The sequence below is a fragment of the Rhea americana genome, unplaced genomic scaffold, assembly GCF_003343005.1.
Source record: "Rhea americana isolate MKP2758 unplaced genomic scaffold, rheAme1 scaffold_5, whole genome shotgun sequence".
NCBI lineage: Eukaryota > Metazoa > Chordata > Aves > Rheiformes > Rheidae > Rhea > Rhea americana.
This window is the reverse complement of record NW_028186645.1, coordinates 6,214,985-6,225,405: the sequence shown is the minus strand read 5'-3', so window position 1 is coordinate 6,225,405 and position 10,421 is coordinate 6,214,985. Positions and strand designations below refer to the sequence as shown.

The 10,421-nt window shown below is 40.9% G+C and overlaps 1 long non-coding RNA gene across 1 annotated transcript in view; it reads right to left on the bottom strand.

Annotated features, from left to right (window-relative positions):
* The window catches only part of LOC146588724 (uncharacterized), an 18,400-nt gene extending 7,979 nt beyond the window's left edge, over nt 1-10,421 (bottom strand). Inside the window, exons 1-3 of the long non-coding RNA XR_014897367.1 lie at nt 10,390-10,421; nt 8,407-8,587; nt 1,127-1,236 (exon numbers count right to left, since the gene is read on the bottom strand). This is a non-coding gene — a long non-coding RNA (uncharacterized LOC146588724). The remainder of the gene's footprint in view (nt 1-1,126; nt 1,237-8,406; nt 8,588-10,389) is intronic.

Genomic DNA, 10,421 nt, shown 5'->3' with positions numbered 1-10,421 from the left:
GATCTTCCTATACAATGTTTGAGTTCCCTTGAGGCCTTAAACCATAATTAGAGTTTTCAGAGTGAGAATGGCAACACCTTCATAGTTTAAAGAAATGGTGCTTTTTTTTTTTTTCTTTTTTTTTTTGGGGGGGAGGGAGGTGGACAGGGGGCACCATACTTCTGTTGCTTGAATGTAACAGCCTGGTCTGAGGCTGTTACGTGTGTGGAAGGTTTTCTGTAGATTTTAATGAGTATTGGATGGGGATTTACATTCATGGTATTCAGAGGGGGAAAAAAAATGCCAGTAACTGCAATATAGCTGGACAAGTAGTCTGTGAAACACTGCTCTTGCATACCATAAATATATCCACTGAAATCAATTAGCCTGTTTTGCAAAATCTTTATAAAAACTGTATTAAATATTTCAGTGTACTTATTTGTGCTGGCTAAAATACCTAATGTTGTCATGTATATCTCACCTGGTAGTAACTAAATAGATCACTAAGATATGCTATCTTTCAGTTGTTGTATTTGTACTTTTAAATTGTAATAGTAAGGTTGCCTGGTTATAATGAGTACTTGGAGTACGTGAGTGGAGCAGTGAGTGCTGTATTTGATGAAATTCAGTAAAAAAGCCCACCAGTGTTTAACATCTGGCAATTGCATTTCAGTGGCAACAACCCTACTTGCAGCACACTGGGTACCACAGTGCTGGGGCTCCCTGCTAGGTCAGGGCTCTCTGAACAGTGCTGTGCTTTGTGTGAGGACATCAGTGAAGTTCTGGGAGCACCAAACAAAGCACCTGCCCAGGGTCAGGCAGCATAATAGCAGCAGGTGGATGTAGACCTTTGCAGGAAGATCCTTGCTATGTTTCTCATGGCATATCTACATCAATGGTTTGCATTTTACGGGCATGCCAGAGCCAGCCTGGAACTTGCTACCAGCAGTAGTGCCTAACAGTAAACTGCCAAAACCTATGTTTCCATAGAAACATGACAGCCGTTCTAGCTAAGATAAGGTCTTGAGTTGGATTAAACTTTGGAATGTGTACATGGTCTGTGGTTATAGTTACATGCTGCAGTACAGACTTACGCTAAAATGTTCATTACAGCTCAGAGTAATAGAAGGGGAAGTGTTAATGGTACCTTTCATCCACTAGATTGCCTCTTTCCAAGCATGGATGTTCCAGGTGAGGTTCCACTGTTACTTAAGAGATTCGGTAGTACCGAAAGTATGGTGCACAGGCTCACTGGGTCTACAAAAAGTAACCGGGGAAAACAACCAATTGTCAGTTGGACTTAAATTTGTGATAGAGTGGTCAACACCTCCACTTGAAAATTTGTAAGTGTTGGCAGATGAGAAAAATGTGGACACTCCTGTATAAGCTGCAGCAGCTTTCCTACAGATTGCTCTAAGGGTGCACCTGTTCTGTCAATTTAGTTCACTACTTGTTTTGCCCTRATGCTCTAGTCCATGATAAACTGAATCAGTTTATCTTTGTAGCTTCTGGAATCCCATCTGGAGCAAGCCACTTTGTCTTGGTCTGGGGGAGGGACTAGCTAGCTGACTTTAAACTGGATATGTAAATTGTATCCTAGGTATTACCCTCATAATTTAGTACTAAGTACTAGGATACTATTTAGTATTAGTACTACTTAGTACTACTAGGTGCTAGGATAATACAATACTAAGCTACCAACATACTAGTCTTGAAGGACATGAGTAAGGTCAGTCAACGCTTTTTGTTCCTGAGCCAAGGCTTGCTTCTCTTTGTGGGTCACACAGTACACAGGGAGTCTACATGCAATAAAATGCCTAAGATTTTAGCAGCATTGAATGTTGCGTAACTTTTCCTCAACTCCTTCCTAGAAATCTRTGCCTTCTCTTGCTCTCTGCCACTATTTCTGTGCAGCAGAATCCCTTATCAGGGAGAAACGTGGCTTTYGGTGTTCTTTGAACAGCTCTGGCATTTTTACCTATATGTAGAAATAGTAAAGCAAAACAAAATTCTTGCTCTGGATTTTCCTATTGTCCATCTCGGCGTCATATGTGTGATAAGGCTATCATGCCTTGATAAGTTTAAGAAGGCAATTTTTGGGGACATTCTTCTTTGTAACTCTTAAAGCTTTACTAACACTACAATATGTTTTTACTTTAGCTATATATGTGGTTGGCAAGAACAGCTCTGCACAAGTCTGAGACTACAGGCAACAAAAAACTCAAGTTATTGTAAGGGGACCTAATTCAACCAGGATGACACTAATTTTCATAAATATGGCATGGTAGTTGTCATTAATGATGTGTTTCTTAGGGCTAGTAAAGCAAATCTYTTGATCTTATAATAGTCCTGATACATGCTCATCAGGTTTGTGCTAATTCTCTATGCAGGTCACCACTCGCTTCTGCAAACTCCACTGCTATGGCAACAAATTACATAATTTGCTCTTTTAGAGGCTAATGAGATTACTCTAGAACAGTAATTGAGGGCATTTACCAGAGTGTGTGTGTGTGTGTGTGTGTGTTTTTTTGTTTTTTTTTTTTTTTTTTTTTTTTTTTTTTTTTTTTTTTAAAAAAAAAAACTCTGACAGATACTGATGAATGTAATAAAACTAACATCCAAGGAGCTAATTGAGGTAATTCCTGGAAAAAGAAGAAAATTACAAATTTGTATGAACAGCTGTATTTCCTAGTGATTATTCTTTTCCCAAAAGTGTTAATTATTTTATTTTGAGGAGGAGAAAAAACAAATATTAACATCACAAGCTGGTTATGCTGTTGAGATCACAGTACTAGTAATGAAGCCCAGAGCTCTTCACCACTCAGTCTCTCATTTTAAATTAACCCAAGTCAATGATGACTCAAATGCATTTGTCATATGCCACATGGCATAACTGATATGTGCTCGTGGCTTCAGCCAAGCTTCTGATCTCATCATGATCACTTTTACCATAACTGCTAACATCTGTTCCATTTGATTCATTTCTACTCTGTCCTGTCCTATTTTAATTCTACCCCACTCTGTTTTACTTCTTCCTCTTCAGAATAGCAAGGGACCCTTCCACRAGACAGGGAATGTCATGATTATCACCAGTTTATGTTCTTTCTTTCACTCTRTCCTAAGGGCAATAATTGTATGCAAAGAGTATTTTAATCTGCCCTGGTTTATTTTTCTGTACATGTTGCTGAGTTTTGGTAACATTGAGGGCAAGACAGGAAGTTTTCCTTGCATTTTTAAGTCTCAGCGCTGAGGCCAAGTTTTGATACTCTTCTCCTGRGGTGAAATTCTTCCCCTGCAGAGTGTTAGCAAAAGACCTTAGCACTTATACAAGTTATCTATTGAGTGCTGAAGTGATGCACAAATGTTATGTTACTCTTGTAAGATTATTTCTGTGCACAAGAGATGCCTCTCCTGTCCAGCGTGTTTTGACTGATGCTAGTTAAGCCATGAACCCTGAGGAACAGCTCCAGAAATCATCCTGTGCCAATAGGGATACATGCTGCAGATAATCTGAGTTGAGCCTAATGGTTCAGTTTAATCTTAGATTCTTTTCTCAATTATCTATTTCAGTCATTCATGAGGATTAATGAATATAGAGAATAAAGATTTAGGGACAAATTACATTTATGGGGMCTAACTGTCGCTGTTAAAGGCATGCATCTAAGCCTGAAGGGCTTCATCCACTGTTTGAATCTGAGAGATGTAAAGCCAGTCCCTGAGCTGGATCTACTCAGGGGCTCCAGATCCTTTCCAAGCACCTTGCATCTGGGTTAGATTAGCCTGTGGATAGCGTTAGATCCCCAGAAAACATCGTGTGTGTTGAAAAGGCCTGAGTGCCAGGGAAGCTTGCCCTCTCTTGTTTCTACTCCATTTGACTTGTTACGTTTGTCTTTTTTTCTAACTGAGATTACTGCTGGCTCATCAGTCAGATTCCCTCTCCCTTGCCTCCTTCATTTCATGGTATTCARTTCAGACGTGCCTTTAGTAATTAAAGTTTGAGACACTGCAAGAGTATTCCGATCTCTAATGTGGGGTTTAGGGCCTCTATCAAAACGCACTTAATGACAACCTCATGCCAGAAGTCGTGCAAATTTCAAAAAATCAAAATATTGTTTTAAAATAAATTAAAAATAGACTTTGTGTTGTTTGATAAAACTTACAAAGCATTTTGATCCTTTCCTATCATTAGGCATTTAAATCCTCATTTGTTTCAAACACTGTTTATGCTGCATTTGAGTCTCTGAAGGTGTCAGGTAAGTATGTACTTTTATTTAAAATTCAAATAGATATTCAGGTAATTATCTGTATGCTGGATCTTTAAGGAAAACACCGTAAAAATGTATCAAGAGTAGGTAACAGTGAATATCTCTGTATAAAAACATAAATACTTACCTGTATCTTGATACATAGAGGTATTTATATATGCACACACACATMCATTTAAGGTAGGAGGGATTAAAATTTCATATCTTTCAGAAAGGATTACCTTTCTAAAAACAGGTTTGTTAATGCTTGGAGATTAAAAACAAATGAACAATACYGCATTTTGTCTCTTTGTTCAGAGCTTAGTATTTGAAAATTTAATTCAAACTGACAACAGTCACATAAACAATGAATTCACCTCTRGAAGACTTCTTTTCTTTTTACAGGATATTTCATTATTGTATTCTTGACATATGTTGTAACTGCAGTTCTCAYTGTTCTCACAGTGTGTTCCACATCCCTTCTAAACCTTACCTACTTTATCCTGTAAAAGTGACAGTGGAAAGAAATAGAAAAATAAAGTCTCTTGGAACAGCAGAACAGAGAATGTTTCATAACTAATTCCTCTGTGAGAGGTRGGTATGTTTTGCGCCTCTCTTGAATATACTTTGTCATCTTAATATCCAGAAATCCAAGCTCAAGCACAGTCTATGCTGCCATGTGGAAAGTCAAGCAAAGGCAGYAGGAGGTCTTTGTGGATAAACAAGGAGCTCCTAACAAAACTCAGACATAAAAAGGAAGCATATAAGAGATGGAAGGAAGCAGGGGCAAGTGACCCAGGAAAAATASAGAGGCATTGTCCAAGTTTGAAGAGATGGGGTTAGGAATACCAAAGCCCACCTGGAGCCAAATGGTGAGGGATGTGAAGGCAACAAGACAGGCTTCTAAAGGCACATCAACAGAAAAAATAAGACTAGGGAACGTGTGGGCCCATTGATGACTAGGGCAGGGGCCTGGTGACAAAGGACATASAAAAGGCCAACGTATTCAATGCCTTCTTTGCTTTGGTCTTTACCGGTAAGACTTGCCTTTTAAGAATCTTAGGACCCTGAGGATACACAGGTCCATGAGACCTGATGGGAGGCATCCATGGGTGCTGAGGGAGCTGGCCGATGTCATTGTGAGGCCACTCTCGGTTATTTGAAAAAGGTCAAGGTGATCAGGAGACAAACCTCCTAACTATGACTAGAAGAAAACAAATGTCAGTGCTATCTCCTCACCTCATCCCACCAGGGCAAGCAAGAAGATCTGGGGACCTACAGGCCAGTCACTCTCATCTGGATCCCTAGGTAGGTRAGGGAGCAAATAATCCTAGAAATACATTTTCAAATGTATTGAGAACAAAAAGTTGATTGGGAGTAGTCAGCATGGATCCATAAAAGGGGAAATCATGCCTGACCAACATGATAGCCTTCTACAATGAGATGACTGGCTTGGTGGAAGAGAGTAGAGCAGCAGATGTTGTTTATCTTACTCTAGCAAGGCTTTAGACACCATCTTCCATAACGTTCTTATAGGCGAACTGTTGAAGTATGAACTAAATAAATGGACAGCTGAAGTTACTGGCTGAATTGCTGAGCTCTAAAAGTTGTGATCAGTGATACGAAGTCCAGCTGCAGGCCAGTTGCTAGTGATGCACTGCAGGGATTGATATTGGGGCCAATACTGTTTAATATCTTCATTTATGACTTGGATACTGGGACAGAGTGCCCCCTCAGCAAGTTTGCAAACAATATGAAAGTGGGAGGAATAGTTGATACACCAGATGGTTGTGCTGCCAGTCAGTGGGAATTTGACAGACTGGAAAATGGACAGAGAGGAACCTCCTGAATGTCAATAGAGGGAAATGCAAAGTCCTGAAACTCAGGAAGAATAATTCCATGCACCAGTACAGACAGSTGGCTGACCAGCTGAGAAGCAACTTTGCAGAGAAGGACCTGGGGGACAGAAAATCAGCAAATATCAGCAAACAATGACTCCTTGGGGCAAAGAAGGCCAACAGCATCCTGGTCTGCACTGGGAAGAGCATTGCCAGCAGTTCTGCACTGTCAAGACCACCTTTGGAGTGCTGTGTCCTGTGCTGGCCTCCCCAGTACAAGCAAGATACAGACATACTGGAGCGAGTCCAGTAAAGGGCCATGGAGATGATTAAGAGCTGGTAGTATCTGACATTCGAGGAGAGGCTGAGAGRGTTGGTACTGTTTAGCCTGGAGCAGAGAAGGCTCAGAGGGGACCTTATCAATGTGTATAAACACCTGATCAGAGGGAGTAAGAAGACAGAGCCAAACCCTTCTCAGTGGTGCCCAGTGACTGCATGACAGGCAATGAGTACAAACTGGGACATGGGAAATTTCATTTAAACAGAAGAATTTTTTTTTTTACTGTGAGGGTAGTCAAACACTGGAACAAGTTGGCAGAGAAGCTGTGGWGTCTCCATTGTTGGAGATGCAAAACCCAGCTGGACACAGCCCTGAACAACTGACTCTAGTTGTTCCTGCTCTGAGCAGGGGAGTTGGATTATATAATCTCCAGAGGTCTCTTCCAACCTTAGTGATTCTGTAATTCWGTGAAAATTCCATCATCAGCTCAGAAAAGTACAACTTGTTCTTTTTGTTTTTCATCAGTTTGTATGTAAGTTTTCATTCCCTGTTCATTTACTGTTCAAAATGTGTTCTTGCACTAATGACTTGTGGACTTTCAGAGCCTGCAGCTTTTATGTGTGCTTTTAACTGAATGTATGCAGAGGTAAAAAGCACATAGATGTAAATCTTAGCTGCTTAAAAATGTTTCTAGTGAAGCACTGTACACATTTTATTAGACAAACCCATGAGGATCTTGCTGAAAATGGTGACTTCTATTCAGCACAGAAACTTGAGAAATTATTTCCCTAAATATTGTGTTCCAGCATTTGCTGCTKCTTAGCATTTCTTCACAAGTTAAAATGTGTCTATACTTGTATTAATAAACTAGACAATCTATCAGAGTTGGACCAAATAACAGATAAGTTGGATCAGGATTTATGTAGGGTTTAGGCATTGTTTAGGCATGTGCAAAGACTCATAAGCAATGATTTGCTTTCCATATACCTGAATTACATGCTGAACTGTATAGAAACTTGTTCAGTAAATGTAGGCATAGCTGCAGTTTTCAGATGTTTAAACCAAAGATGAAATTTTACATGATAAATAGAATTTATATTTTCTCAGCATACTGCTTCATCAACTTGAGTATTTTTAATAGACTCACCACTACAGGATGTGAACGCATGATGTATTTTAAAAGATACACATAGGACTTTAGTTTCCTCTCAGTGCTGCTAGTTCCCTACTGGTTCTCTAATGAAAAACAAAGCAGTTCAGCATGATTTGCTACATCAACAGACAGAAACTCATGATAAAGATGAAAAATGTCTTCAGTGGCCTGTTAGAATGAGGTCTGTAAGCCATCTGACTATATATTCAGCACTTATGTTTTTCTATGTTGTGAGGCCTAAGGTTGGAACAGCTTGTAGCACCATGTGGCCTCCCTGGACACTTGATCAAAGTAAATAAACAGAAAGGCTTTCATTGACTTTTGTAGGAGTTGGATCAGATATCACAAATCAGTTTCCAATAAGAGAGTGAATATAAGCAAGTTCTGCCTTACCTTGTTCAGGTAGCAATCTGCAAGATCTTGCAGAAAGCTCAACAGGAAGGAGCAGTCACATAGAGGACAGGCCCACTGCTCTTTGCTTTTGTGAAGTATTTCCACAAAAAAATGAGGTAATTCTGCTCCCAATTAAATGTCCTTCAGTTGCTAATCAGTCCCAATATAGTCACTGCAGCTTGTTCATACTAGCAAGTGGTAGTAGTTTATACTAGCTTCTCTCCCTCTTTGGGGTTTGCAAATAGAAAGGAGAGYAGAAAGAACTGCATGGAGGCTGTGATGGCCTCAGGGGAAATAGATTAAGAGCTCTGTTTTGGAACTAATTAAGTGGTGTTGGAAAAACATTGCACATTCAGTACTTTTAGAAGATTGCTCTGAGAAAAACAGCCAACGAGTTAAATGCCAGTGAAAAGCATCTGCCCCTTCAATGCAGTTCTTGCCACAGAATGTGCATCATCCTCAAATCTGGACAGCAGTAATTTGGATGCATTGCCTTACATGATGAATATGAAAATGTACCTAATTTTCTCCATCTCCATAGCACTGTCCTCTTTGGCTACTGCAGGCCTACTCATCTTAGGCAGCCCAGCCCTCTGAGGGGAGAGAATATATTCCAATTGGCTTTGTATCTGTCAACTCTTCCATGCCCTGGCTGATGGATCCTACTGCCTCAACATATCTTCCTTAAAGGTGTGAGGATCTAAAAAAAATGAAAGAAATTTGGAGAGTTTCAGAAAAGAAAATCATAGCTTGCCTTTAATTTTTGAGATCTGATATGGAAAAATGAGAAAGCTGGGGAACTGACAAGACATACATTTGTGAAATAATTTCTCTTGGAGACAACAAGAATAATGATTTAATTTATATTATTACTGCAATTCCTTTTGAATGCTTTCAGTTAATAACAACTTCAGTACTTCAGATAAAGCTACTTTATTTCAAGATTTCTAATATTATGAAATACACAGTTCCTATATGCTGTAGAAATTATTTACATGTTTTTTATTGGAAATAGTGGTAAGTAAATTAAAACCAATGCCTAAATAGGTGGCCTATTTATTTTTTTTTAATTCCTTCTTTARKAATGTGAATTTCTTCTATAACTGAAAAGCATTAAGGCTTTATTTATATATTCTGTCTGTTCACAATGAGTACCACTTCCCTTTCTGTTTTCAGATCAAGAGTATTCTGCTCCTTCTGTTTCCAACATTTAAATCATTCTTCTCTTTCCATTATAGATACATGTCAATATATAAATATTTTAGTATGCACACATTTCCCTCTGTAAAACCTTGTGGGCGATATACTGTATGGATGTTTGCATATACATATATATATATATATATATGTTTCTATTCAAGAGAAAAAAAMCACCTACTTACGTGTCTTACATTACTTGTGAAGGTGCAAATTCCCTCTWCCTGCCTTAAAGCACCCCTAGCCTTAAGGCAGGGTACTGTAAAACACAGAATCCCTCTGTAACTGATGAATAGGCAGGCACCTTTGGAAGGCAACTCAGACCTCTGATGGGCTGAATGACTTTCTGGAGCTACACCACGAGATACGCTCATGGATCATAGGGTTCTCAATTTGACTGCTACAGTGATGTGTCTGAACTGAAGTGGGATGAACATGGGTCCATGTGCTCAGTAAACTATACCTATTTCTCACTTCTAAAAAAAAAAGTGAATTATTTCAATTTCCCTCACTTTTTCTCTGGAAAAGAAAAAAAAACCTTTTTTTCATGCTTTCACTATTTTGTGGGCTGCACAGTGCTGGAGGAACCTGTTTGAGGGTACCTCTTATCCTTTCCCCCYCCCCTTTTTACACCACTAGCTCCGCTTGTGGCAGAAGGAAGGAGATCCTGCCTCCTCCTCTCCTTCGTGGCAGGAGTAATTCCTGGGACCTCTGCAGGTCCCTGGCTCATTCACAGACCTGGACGTTGTCTCAACGTGGGCTCCTCACAAGGAGCCCACGGCTGGTCCTCCCACCCCGCTGCCATCCTGCGCTGAGGGAGCCTGGTGCCGTAACTGCAGCTGGGAACTAGGTTCAGGAGTCGGAGCCCAGGTCTCTTTGGGGAAGGGGAGTTAATGTCGTGAGCAACCCCAAGATCCTTGGAGGGCTGAGGAAAYAAATGGGGAAAACAAGATGTGCGTCACCGCACACCCTACTGAGACAGATACGAAAGCCCAGGAAGGTCAAGGTGAGGAGAGCAGCCAAGGAAACAGAGCYTGTGTTTTAAGCAGACACCCTCACAGCTAATTCCCTGCATTACTGTCTGCTGTGACCTGCCTCTGGCCTCCCTGAAGCGCCAACGCGGAGCCTCAGGTCGCGGCAGGGCTGTGGGAACCGGGGGGCACGGACCTGCTCCGGCGGCGGCGCTCGCTGCAAGCCCCGTTTGGGGAGGCCACCGCCACCCCCCCCCCGCAGCCCCCCACCAGCCCCGGGCGGCACCGCCCGCGTCCCGGGGGCCCCGCGGGAACAGACACCGCCGCCTCTCACCGCGCCGCCACCTCGGCGAGGCCCTTCAGCAC